The following is a 13,374-nucleotide window of genomic DNA, read 5'->3' as shown; positions in this document are numbered from 1 at the left end:
CAGTCCCTTAGTGACTCCATCGCTATAAAGCGCCGGTAAGCAGCATTTCTGAAAGATTTTACTACAGCAGGCTATAACAGGAGAAGATTTAAAAATATATTTATCTGTAATAGCTTTTCTGTCCATTCCAGAGGAAGAAAATATGCGATTTGTCATTTTTGTCTGTTAATTTTTTGATAAGCAGGCTCATGACTTGTAAGACATGGGAAATGCAACTGCAATGCTTTTTTTATTCAAAATTTGGCAGTCAGTGTTCGTTTGCAAAAGTGAAAAAGCAAATGGTAATGCAAAATTTGCAATTGCATTTGAATTATGTCACACTTTACGCGTCCACATAGGGGAAACGCAGTTGCAAGTGCAAATTGCAAATCCCTTAAAAAATGTCCGGGATTTCACTCCATACAGACCTTTCGGTAGCGCACTGCCTACTTTGCCTGCCGCAGATCAGATGAAAAAAAAAAGACCAAGAAGAAGACAAAGCAGACGGTGAAGGTGGGTTTTACTTTTTGCACCGAATTTAAAATTAAGTGCGTAGTTATTATTGACAAAGAGTCAGAATGTTAAAAAACTATCAAATGTAAAATAATAATAATAATAATAATAATAAATTAACAAAAATGTTAAAAGTTAAAACTACGGAGTCTGTGGTCAAAAAAACATGTAGTATATTTTAGCTGAATATTACACAGCTTATGTTCGTTCTTAAATTTCAAAAGGAATTCAAATGCTACCTGGGGTTTAGCATGTTAGGTTCTTTTCAGAAGCATTCGAGGAGAACAAGAATTTAAACAAAAAAACAGGAGAATGTTCTGGAGTCTCCATCAGCACCACATCATCAGTCAGGTCAGCAGGTCAGTTTTAATACTTTTTTTGTTCCATTAGATTTTAAGCAGCTTCAGTAGATGCAGATTTTGGACAAACTTGTTGGACGTCCACCACAAGAGAAGACTGATGTAGCCGGTCAGAGAAGTTTTCCAGCCCTGTTCCTGTAGCTCTTACATACAGCATGCAACCAATTAAAAAAAAAAAAATCATCTCCTTTTTGACTGATTCTTTTCACTGGAAAATTGTCACAATGCTGTGGACTTTGTGTAACTCCTGTATAAACCATACTTTGAGTTAAGCAGTGTGACACTTTATATATTTTTCAGGTTGTGTGACATTTTGTATCATTTAGTGTCTTGATTTGACAGATTTTGCTTTTTGTCTGTTATATTGTATAAATTGTAAATTTATTACATAATGAAAATATATTCATATATATATTGTATAAGTTTGCACATTTAAGTTTATTTCATTTATGTATTTATTTTAATGCATGGGCTCGATTTACAAATTAGTGGTAATAGTAAACTGTAATCTTTTTAATATTGTTAACCTGCTGGTTTTTATGTTGTAATGGACAGAGGTCAGTATGGACACTGACTGGTCTAAGGTGGTGTTTGTTGTGGCTCATCACTGTATGCTGTTGTTTAAAGATTTTTGATATTTTCCAACAAAACTATATTATAATATTTCTCATGTGTCTCTTGTGTTTCATGCATAAGCTAATAAGCCATAAGTATATTACATAAGCATATTATAATGAAATACAGTAGATATATTTAATCAAATTCAATATATTATGAAGTATATTGTTAAATATTAAATTACAAACACACACATATATATATATATATACAGTATATATATATATATATATATATATATATATATATATATATATTATGGCAAGCCGTTTAGGAAAATATTCATGAGAGAATTGAATGAAAACTCTATATATATTGAATGAAAAGTCTGAATATATTGAATGAAACTCGATATATATTGAATGGATTCTGAATATATTGAATGGATTCTGAATATATTGAATGAAACTCAATTTATATTAAATGGATTCTGAATATATTGAATGAAAAGTCTGAATATATTGATTGAAAAATGACGTCATTGAAACACAGCACCATCTTAAGGAAGGATGAGTGAGTCAGCGAGAAACTTCTACGTATCGACTCTATTGTGCTCTAATAAAAGCAGCCAGGAAAGTCACACTTACCATATGTATAGTTTTAGTAACCAGTTGTCAGTCAGTCGAGCCAGTACTGATCTTTCAGTGGCTCTAGTAAAGTGTGCTGATGAATAAAAGTCATCCCTAACAACCTGGAATCTCAGAGTAGCTTATTTGACTTCATGACTCTATTTGCATAAACTATTCTGCATAACCCTAATACTGCAGATCTAATGGAGAGTCGCCCGACACACACCTGGATTGTTCGATTGCGAAACCTTAGTATCTGTACAATCAGAAGTATGTTTTAACACAAAATGCATGAAGGCATCATATCTTTTCCAGAAATGGCTCGGATTTATTTAACAGCCTCCGAGAATACACTTAACAGCTGTTCCTAATTTGTACACCTTCTTAATGAATTGAAGCCACTTTCTACAATTAGAAGTAATGGAAAGGAAGAATTGTTTTTTATGTGTGACCTCCAACAGACTTTTTCCAGCTTCTGTCGGTTTCTGTTTGTCAAGCAAGCAGAAAAAACAAGGTCATTTTATCTCATGGCCAGTTGTTGGTGTAATCTGCTGAACTCGTGTAAACTGTAGTGTTATTCTGTATAATAGCCCTAATGTTTGGCTTGCCTTGCTGTTTGTCTTCTTGGTTTAGTCCTGTTCTGCCAGTAGAACTTGTGCAAGTCTAACCGGTGCAGTATTTAGCTGAGGTGGATCTCTGCAAAGTGAGCTTGGCTAAACTGACTTAAGACTTTTTAAATCCGAACACATTGGATTTACTTCGCCAAATTGTGTTATGAATGGCATTTCTGGTATGCTGGTGTGGTGTGACACGGCTGACTGTCCCTGCATATGCACTGAGTATCCACATGTACAACCAAGACTTGTCTTCCTTTTAAAACTTTTAATGCAGCCAATTTCTTCAAACTTTTCCTGTACTTTGCATAAAATAACTGATGTTTTAGGTTTCTCTGATTTATTTCAGTGATTGCATAAATTTTCTCTTACTTTATCGACTTTAATTAAAATTTAAACTTTTATTTTACTTTTGTAGTCTTTCCAATGTAGTTTTTTCATCGCTTTCCTTTCCCCCTAATTGTAGTAAATACAGTGAACACCACACCCCCTTTTTGCTTTTTATCACTCTGTTCCATGTCTAGATTTGTATCAGTATTCTCCATGACTATGTTTTGTCTATTTCTATACAACAAATTGTGCCAATCTAATTCTATCTTTCCTTCTTTGTTCCATTTTTCTCTCAGACGGTGCTAGCAAAGGCTTATTTGATAATGCGGCTGAGAGTCCAGGGGAGCTGGCTTTCCGGAAAGGTGACATCTTGATGGTGCTGGAGCAGGAGCAAGATGGTGGGCCGGGGTGGTGGCTCTGCTCCCTCCACGGGCGCCAAGGCATCGCCCCTGCTAACCGCTTACGGCTCCTCCAGACAGCACCGGATGCCCCCCGTGCCCCCAGTGTGGACTCAGTTTATCTCTTTCCAGTTCAGCAGGGACACATTAATGGGCATCGCCTGGAAGATGGGGACGGAGTGTATCTCTCTCCTCCAAGCCTAGCTGAAGGGGTGTACCAGAGTCCTGCAGGGGCATCAGGATCTGGTAGTCGTCCACGCTCCCACTCCAGCTCTGGTGCTAGGCCACGGCCAGAATGGGCAGATATAGGAGTTGAAGGACGTCCACGCTCACCTTCCCTTAGAGGACGGACAGGAGAAGCGGGTTCAGTATATCAGACTCCTGCCACAACAGCACCACTAGGGGCACCTTACAGATCGCAGGGTGCCTCTGATTCAGTGTACCTGTCACCCAGTGCTGTGCCCAGATCTACCGTTGAAACAGGAAGCGAGGCTGCTTATCTGAGCCCAAGAGATTCAAGCATCACAGGCCATTCAGATGCCTGTTATTTGGTTCCTCGGCCAACCGTTGCAGCTTTACCAGGTGAGGATTTTTATCAAACTCCGGTTAACATGGCTTCAGTGCCAGTGCTTCAAGACGGAGTAACCAGTCAAGTTAAAACAGGTCAGGAACTTCCAGGAATGTACCAGACCCCGAGTGCACCAGGGACAGCCATAACTAGGACTCCACAAGCCGAGCGCAAGCTATCTGCTGGGTCTGTTGTGGTATCGGTTGCCTTGGGACAAAATGTAAACACACCCCCAACAAGCAGGTCATCTGCCAGAGCACAGGGTCAGTGTGCCACTCCCCCTTTTTACGTAAAAGGATCCCCTCTTCTTGTGAGGACTGCGAAATGCGGGCTGCCAGGGTCTCCTTATTTTGGACGTAAGCCTCCTTTACCAGCGCCGCCTGTTAGAAGTGTGACCCGGAAGGATTTACCTCAGGGGCAGGCAACATCACCAGCTGCAAAACCCACTATGCAGGCAGGTCCTCCTACGGAGACTGCTAAAGAGGGGGGAAAACAACGACAGATAAGTAAAGATGGTGGGAAGAAGAAGGACATAAAGATGATAAAGACGGAGTGCACACTTTCTGATGATGGAACACATGTTGATCAGGTAAAAACAATGATAAAATGATGGTAGAAACCATATTGTTTTACACTTATCCCATGCTGTTTCAGTTTCACATTATATTTAAATGTTAATAGTTAAATAGGACTTACCTGGAAGATGTTTGTATCGGTAGATTACAATGGACGTCTGCTGTTCTAGTGATTGTTAATATTGTTAAACCAGACTCACCTTGTTATATTTATTTGGTGCTGTCTTGATATTCATCAACAAATTTTAGTTTGGTTGAGTTTATTTAGGTGAACTAGATAATAGATCTTGCAGCTTAGGAAGTGTACCAAGATGCATGGTTGTTGTTGTTTTTTTCTTCTGAAGTGAAACAGTGTCAATTACTGTTAATTACTGATAGTCATATGAAGCTTACAGTTACCAAAAAAACAAACTAACTAGCCAGCTGTTTGCTAGCTATTTGTACCAAAGCTTGTTTAAAATCAAATCACATTGACTATTGAGCATAAATAATTGTGATTAAAAAAACGATAGTTCAAAAGAGTTAATCGGAAATCAGAAATTGATTTCTGGTTGATTTGTGTTTTCACATTCGGAACCCATGTGAACATTCGATCTCAAAGTCTGGTTTATTTTGATTAGTGAGAACACAATCGTTTCAAGTCTGCTGCAAAAAGTGGTCTCAATAACGATACAGCATACTTGGGCACAGATTGAATTAGATACGGAAGCCAATCGTAGATGAACACAAAAGTAGATCACTGTTTTGATGCCAGTGCTACCTTTCTGCATGTGCATTTAGCATGCCTCAATCTCATTCTCTCACCTACACAGCCATGTCTGATAAAGTAAGAAAGCACATGAGAGCGTTGCTCTTGACAAAAATATAAGTAATTTTAGGCACAGCGTGTAGCCTAAATTTCATGTTCTCTCTTTTTTTTGTTTGTTTAATGTCTGCTCACAAACCAAGTAGGTTCATGCTGCCACATATGCTGTATCAAAGAGTGTGGCCAGTTGGGTAGAGTGGGGGCAATCGTTTCTGTGCACGGTACAAATCACTTGTGTATTGTGTGAAAACGGCCTAAATTGTTTGACTAAATAAGTGACTAGTTTTTGCTGTTCAGCTTTTACAAGACTTGGATTAGTCCTCATGTTCTTTTTCCTTTGTACAGGTGTATGACACTCCTCCTACAAACAGATGGCAGCAGCCAGTCCCCGCACTATCTGCCGAGGAAAGCGAGAGCATCTATAACACCCCTCGTGCTGTCCCTTTACACAATGAACAGGGATCAGAGGTAAATGTGCGACATGATGCAGTTTCCATGTAAAGTGTTCTTAATTTATCAGCATTTCAAATTGTTCATTGTTCATATAATCACTTCCCAACAGCAGTTATGCCTCTCTCACAAGCAAAGAGTCATTCCTCCATTTCAGGGCCACACCTGTTTTTCACTGCTCTGAGCTAATCCCTTCTGTCTGTCGCCTTCCTCTCGTTCAGCTGGTCACACCCGTCTGTCTTAAGAGGACTTGCTGGTGTGACACTCGATTGCAGCTACCACAGTTATGCCTGAAAAGTTACCCCTTTTTATCCATATCTAACAAAGGTATCATTACATCTATAAATAAGTAATTCCTGCTTACAGAAGTTTAATGACACACCCTGTTAATCCAGAGATTCTTTTTTTTTTTCCTTTAATAAGGCAGTGGAAAGTACAGCCTCCATGTACGTGCTCTTATTCAGGGCCAACATTAAGCCACAAGAGCTCCCAACAAGGCTGCTCAGAGCCTGCGTCATTGCAGGGAAAGCACATAGAGCCAGCTGTCTGTTTGGAAATTACAAAAGTGAAGAAATAGAGCACAGTTTAGCCTTTATACACAGCCCCCAGTGTTAGAAAGATGGGGAAAGTTCAGCTTTAAATCAGTGACTTTGTGAAAAAGGCGATTGTTTTCAACATAGTGGCACCTATGATTGACAGATGGCTATGGGGGTATAATAAGAGCAATTTTCTAGTTCATGTGAATAACATCCTCTCTCTTCTTCTCTTGTTCCCTCGCTCTCTACTTCCTTCTTTACACTTTATTATGTGCCTGATTTATGATGTTCCCACCCATGCCCTGAATCCACCCTCAGACCTTGAGCAGGAGACCTACAATGTCCCGGCATCACTTTCACTAAGCGAAGACATAGAAGAAGACGTTTACAGTGTCCCCAGTCTTCCAGGTCTGCCTTTAGACTCTGGTAAAATGCCAATGGAAGCAAGGGAAACGCTGAGGTTTACTCTATTCCAAGTCCTGGAAAGTCGGAACTGGCATCCGAGGATTTCTCTGAAGCAGATGGAGGCATTTATGACATGCCCGCTCTCACAGTGGACATTCCTGCATGCCGTCTTTCTGCATCCAGCACCGGGTCGGGTGACATCCAGTGGAAAAGCTCTCTCTCGTCTCTCGTACAGTCAGCTCTAAGCTCTGCCTCAGTCGCCGCCACACCTTCACGGGACCTGGCCGCATCGCTGGCCGAGATCTTGTCAGTATGGAAAGCAGGTCACTCTGGCGATAGACTCACAGGTCTTCTCTTCAGCAGGCATGGTCCCGTCTTGCACCTCCTTCCTGCACTGTCGGTGTGTGGTGCATCCCCTCTGGCTGACAGTCTGCTCACAATGGTCTGCCGAGCTCTTGAGGACTCCTCCACCATTTTGCAGAGCCAAACAAGACCGCGTCTGCCCTCTCAGGAGTCTCTCTCACGGAGGCCACTTCCCGCGTTGCCGGTTGCAGAGGTGAAGCCCATGTCAGGAGGAATGGGGTCTCGCAAGGGTAGCTGGATCCAGGAGCGCCCGCTCCCTCCTCCTCCTGTTCCTGCATTTCCGTTGCCTCCAGCACCTCCATCACTTCCCCTTGCTGGAGAGATGAGTGAGGACGAGCGAGGGAACGAGTATGCAGGGATCGGGCTAACTCCTGCACCTCCAGTGTACCCTGCAGGAGACAGCGTAGGATACGTCAAGCTGCAGGTTAGGACATGGCTTTATTGTGTCACTTTCATGTCACATTCCAGAATGCTTTGTCACTATAGTTCCTGCTAACTATTTTCTTATTTATGGAAATCTTGTTTTGTCTCCGTCCTGAATAGGGGTTTTATTGTTTGAAATTTCATAGTATGATTTCACAATATCATGTGATAAAATCACCCATTTAAAACACGCAATCCGGTGGTAAAATGTCTTTGTACAAAAGTCACTTTGCACGTCCTCGTATGAATAAAAAAAAAACAAAAGTCCCCTAATTGTTCATCTTCCCTAGTGGGATAGTATAAAATGTTATTAAAAATGAAAATGAAAATCAATGTGGCTTCAAGGAAAGGCAGTACACTGAGCCAAAAGAAAAAAAATCTGCCTATTGTGTCGGTGCATGGCTCTCCTTAGCCTGAAATAGACCTTTGTTTTGTTGATTTGTGGTCATTAATGGCATATTTCTTTTTTTGTACGCTTGATAGAAGTAGTGCATGATAAAGTCATGCTAGAAGTGACAGCAGAGGTAACGATGTAATATGTTTACAGCAGTAGCAACTCTCAGAAAGTAGAGCTTGCTGTAGTCTGGGTCCGGAGGGGGTTGAGAAATTTTGTGGGAGTTGCAGCTGGAAACCAAAAATTAACCACTAAAGTAAGAAGTAGGGGAAAAATTGACAAACGGTAATAGATGGAATTGCATTTTTAACAGAATTTCGACAAAGTAAGCAGTGAGCAAACTGTGAAGTCTGGAGTTTGTCTCCTTGACAAACCGTCACACTGTGTCTTGTGTCACTTTTTTTGACGAGACACCGTGATACACTGAGATACACCTACAGCTATTCATACAAATTTTAAATAAAACTTTTATAAGTTTTATATTTCATTTCTTTTTCCCTTGAATTATCTGTGAAAGCAGAAGAATTTATGTGAGATTGTCGGGTGTTGACATCATTTCCCATGTGACATTAGCAGTAGATGTTTTCTTAGCTTCAAGGCCTTTTACTTGACATCTAATGATGTGTTTTTCATTATACTTGACAAGCAAAATGTCTTGTTCAGACTGCAGGCAAATCCAAGATGTTTCACAGATCTAATCTTTGGAACTGACTGTCCACACTGTTATTTGAAAGTGATCTGATCGGATTTGGCTCTGTTCAGACTTGCAGCTCAAATCTGACACGTTGGCAGGCTACCTGCATTGGTTGCAGCGGTAAAGATGCCAGAGGCGTGGATACACTGTAGCACGTGTGATTTGTGACGTCAAATACTGGTCATTTATAACAACAGACGGATAACACGAAGGTCAATATCATTCATTGTTTATCCGTGGTCCATTGCCTTTCTGCCTGTTTTTCAACCATTGATCTATGTCCATACTACATGATCGCATGAACTCAAATTTCTGCATCACATTGCGAGTGACATAACGAACAGTATGAACTCTGATGTCAGTGGGTAGAGCATCCAGACTGAGACACATCTTTAGGAATTTAATTTAAGACCACCACTGGATGTGGTTTAAATACATATATATTTTTAATGTTTTACAGACTACATGAAAGCAATTTTATTTAAAACTGGTTCCAATCTGGAAATGCCATAAAAATTGATTTGTGCTGGTATTGTAAGGCCTTAAATTGTTCCTTTTTTTCTTCTCATCTCAATATGAAACATGAAGCTGTGTACACTGCATTTGATCAGTCAATTGTCATTATTTTAAGCTCCATCTATATGATAGCTATTTAGTACTCATAGTGCGTCAATAATGGTAACAAAAGTCACCCCAGGAACCCACAAGTAAGAGGATTTCAGGAGTCTGAATTATTTTTTATTAAATCACAATACATGGTGAGAAAGTTTCCATGTGGGTTATGCCAAATACATATTATAGATGTATTTCTGCTGGATTAAAAGATGATCATGATGTATGTTGCTAATGGAATAGAGTGGATTTTGCTGTTGTTTGTCATGCTGCAGTTGAGTAGTTTGTGTTACATTAACTGAGCTTTGATTCTGTATCCTAATCCAGGGAAAGCCTGAGCCGCCTCCTGACTCACAGGCTGAAACTGGCACTTCGCAGGTCATCTCTACAAATGTAACGAGAGTGAGCAACAACACATACAGACATTCACAAACATATCTTTAGTGGAAGTTTTGTGTTTGCACAACCCAGATCTGTCGTCAATGATTTACAATGAATCTTTTTCCCCTCTTAGTTTAGATGAGGATTATTCATTCCATGCGCCATCATAATTAACAATTTAATTGCTGTATTATGGATTGCATATCACTTATTATTTAATCGTATTAATCGTACAAAACAGTGTATATCGCTAAACATGATTGTTATTATTAATCAGCATCATCCTAACAGGCTACTGAAAATTATAGTCAAACAACTAATCGTGGAATCTGTCTTTAGTTTCCTGAGCCAATCGTGAATAGGTGATTATTGCCTCCTTTTTTCTCTGTAGTTGAGCCCCTCTTCTCCTCTTCCCCTCTCTCTGTCTCTCGAGGACTCCGAGCTGCTGGCCTTCTACTCGTCCCAAAGCCTGTCGCACCTCTCCTGCCTGGCTGACGCCATCGACTCCCTGTTCGGTAGCGTGCAGGGGAACCAGCCATACACACAAAATGAAAGATGCTTTACTCGCACACACGGTCACAGTGTTATAGTAAACAGTACATGCGCGCGCGGATGTTAATTATACGAGTGGTGCACGAGCACTGAGACCGAGCATGGGAGAAGCATGCTCTTTGCTCGCAATTTTATCCCTAGCTATTACACGGTAGAGGAGTTTTTAAATGGGAGGATTTTTAAAGTGAAAACGTTTTATGACAATGAGGTTTTTGTTTGTGTGTATACTCCTACCAGGGCAGAAGAGAGCAATGTGTTTTTGGACAAGTTAAACAATGGAATTGCTGATTGTAACAATGCTGATATTTTTGCACAACTGAAAATTTGGACAGGAATCACACAGAACCTCACATGGCCTTCCATAAGCACATGTGGGAGATAACGGAGGCTCATGACTTTAGTGATGTATAGAGAAATGTAATAAAAAAACAAAAATGGTACACATGGGCCCATTCTATGGACAACGCACTCTCCCTGGCGAGACTAGATCATTTTCAATGCTTTACACTTCAACTTTCTTTTTTTTACAAAATGTTTTCTTGTTCCAGTAGACATTTCTGACCACAGCATGGTACAGTAAAAAATGTAACCTAAGAGTGCCTACTGACATCTTAACACTGCATTTTTAGATGATGGCAATTTTATTGAGTCTTTTACTTGTTTATGAACCAGCCTTAAATCACAAAAAATTGATTTTGGCTCTCTGTAGCAGTGCTGGGACATGACTAAAGTACAAATTAAAGTATTTTGTCAACAGTACACTCTCAATGTCACAAAAGACATCTATGAGAGCTCTAGAACCTGAAATAGTGAAAGTACCCAGACCACAGGAAAATGACGGCACATAAAAACCCTCAAAAACAAAAAAAGCCACAATGATTGACCTACAGTACTGGGCACTGCAGCACAGGGGGCGCTGGTCTGCTCATGCTTTAAATACATTGCTGAAATGGATGCTCCTTTCAAGTTCTTTTTTGGTCTTGAGCAAAAGAAAAGAATCATTCATGCCATGCGATTAGAATCGGGGGATCTTGTATCAGGGCCCACTGAAATTCACAAGCAGACAGCCAAAGCTGAATAGTAGTGAGTGGTCATGGGCAAAACCTACCAAAGCTGTCAGAGCAAGCTGCCACAGATATGGACGGTCTCCCTGTAGAGTTTTACAAAACTTTCTGAACATTAATAGGGCAGGATGTGTTGGAGGTTTTACAGGACAGTGTGAATGGGGGTAAGCTCCCAGTGAGCTGCAGGAGAGCCGTCATGACCCTACTGCCAAGAAAGGGAGACCTGACACACCGGAGGAACTGGTGCCCGGTGTCACTACTGTCCACTGACTACAAACTAAGACTGACAAAGTTAATGGAGCAGATCATTCACCATGACCAGACCTCACCTCTGACATTATGTTTGAACTCCTGCATCACTGGAGGTCCACCATAATTTCAGAAGAACGAGTTGAGCTGATGGACTACAGAAGATGCCAAACCAGAAGAGGAACACTTTCCACAGCTGATCATCACTCCAGACCTAGACGGGTACAGCAGCCCACTCCTGGAGTGTAGGGGTGAGGGGGAGATGAACTTTGAGACTGTGTCTGGTCAGGTTCTGTACAGATCTTGTGTTAACGTCTTAAACAAGAAACACTGAACGGGAGGTTAGACACACCATGGCGCAATGGACACCAAGAACTATAATCAACACCCACTTAACTCAACAGATGCCAGACAAAAAACAACAGAACAAAAGACTATTTATACCAAACTTAATTAGCTACCTTGGTTCAGGTGCGCGTCCATCACCTGACCGAGGTGCACTCTGGGAAATGAAGTTCAAACTAAAGAAAAACACAAAAGAACACAAAATGGAGTCCAGGAGCATGGCGCCCTCTGGTGTTCAACCGTGACAATTTGTTTAACAAACTTAACTCCAATGTCTTTAAAATATTAATTTATTTGCTTATTTATTTTATTTCTTATTACTTAATCATAAAAAAATACTGACCTCATTTTATACAATTAAATTCGTAAAATAAAGGATTGTTTCACACACACACACACACTCTCTCTCTCTCTCTCTCTTTCTCTCTTACACAATCTTGAATCTTGAGAGATTCAAGAGATTGTTTCGTGTGTGCAAGTTCAATAACTAAAAAAAAACAATTTCCACATAAACACAAATTATTTGCTGTGTGTGTGTGTGTGTGTGTGTTTCTTTCAGTGGATGTGACTCTGGATCCTGATACAGCTCATCCTCAACTCAGAGTTTCTGCTGATGGAAAACAAGTCTCACTGAACAGAAGAATCTCACTGATACACCAGAGAGGTTTACTAAAGATTACTGTGTTGTGGGAAAGCAGAGTTTCTCCTCAGGGAAATTTTATTATGAGGTTCAGGTCAAAGGGAACACCCAGTGGATATTAGGAGTGATGAGAGAAAGCGTTAACAGGAAGAAGGGGATTATATGGAGACCTCAGTATGGAGTCTGGACTGTGGAACTGTGGGGGAATCAGTACTGTGCTAATGCTGATCCTCTTGTCCCCCTCACACTGAGACATAAGGTGGGGGTGTTTGTTGATTATGAGGAGGGTCTGGTCTCCTTTTATGATGTGGAGTCCAGATCTCATATCTACTCTTACACTGGTCAGTCTTTTAATGAGAACCTCTATCCATACTTCAGGACTTGGGACAATAACCCACTGATCATCACTGATGTTACTGAATAAACATCTGATTTATAGTTTATAACATTTTAAACTGTGTTCTTTACAGCTGGCTATAACCATCACTTACTTCTAAAACCAAAATAATAATTTGTGTTAAATATGATTAGAGAAAATAAACATTAACTCTATAAAGAGTTGAAACATGTCGAGTCTGTAATGGAGTGTGTTTACATTAATAATACCATCAATACAATTAATAACGCTATCATTATTTGATTTCAGCACTTACAATCAGAATCAAACCTCATTACAGGATGTGTGTGTGTGTGTGAGTGAGTAAGAGAGAGAAATTCAGTAACTTAAAAAATCTTGTACTTTTTCACACACATACACACAGTTTCCATTTCTCTGAAGGAATTGTGTGTGTGTGTGTGTGTGTGTGTGTGTGTGTGTGTGTGTCAATCATAACTCACTCCTAAAAAACCAAAATAATAATTTGTATTTACTAAGATTAGAGACTGTAGCGGCCCCTCGGATATCAAGACACAGAGAGTCTCAAACGGGTGTCATTTAA

At 40.2% G+C, this 13,374-nt stretch overlaps 1 pseudogene; it reads left to right on the top strand.

Annotated features, from left to right (window-relative positions):
* The first annotated feature begins 902 nt into the window (after positions 1-902).
* Positions 903-11,472, top strand: LOC128520760 (breast cancer anti-estrogen resistance protein 1-like; annotated as a pseudogene).
* The last annotated feature ends 1,902 nt before the right edge of the window (positions 11,473-13,374 follow it).

This window comes from Clarias gariepinus, chromosome 1 (genome assembly GCF_024256425.1).
Source record: "Clarias gariepinus isolate MV-2021 ecotype Netherlands chromosome 1, CGAR_prim_01v2, whole genome shotgun sequence".
Lineage (NCBI taxonomy): Eukaryota > Metazoa > Chordata > Actinopteri > Siluriformes > Clariidae > Clarias > Clarias gariepinus.
The sequence above is the reverse complement of the archived record's forward strand: the minus strand, read 5'-3'. Positions and strand labels throughout refer to the sequence as shown.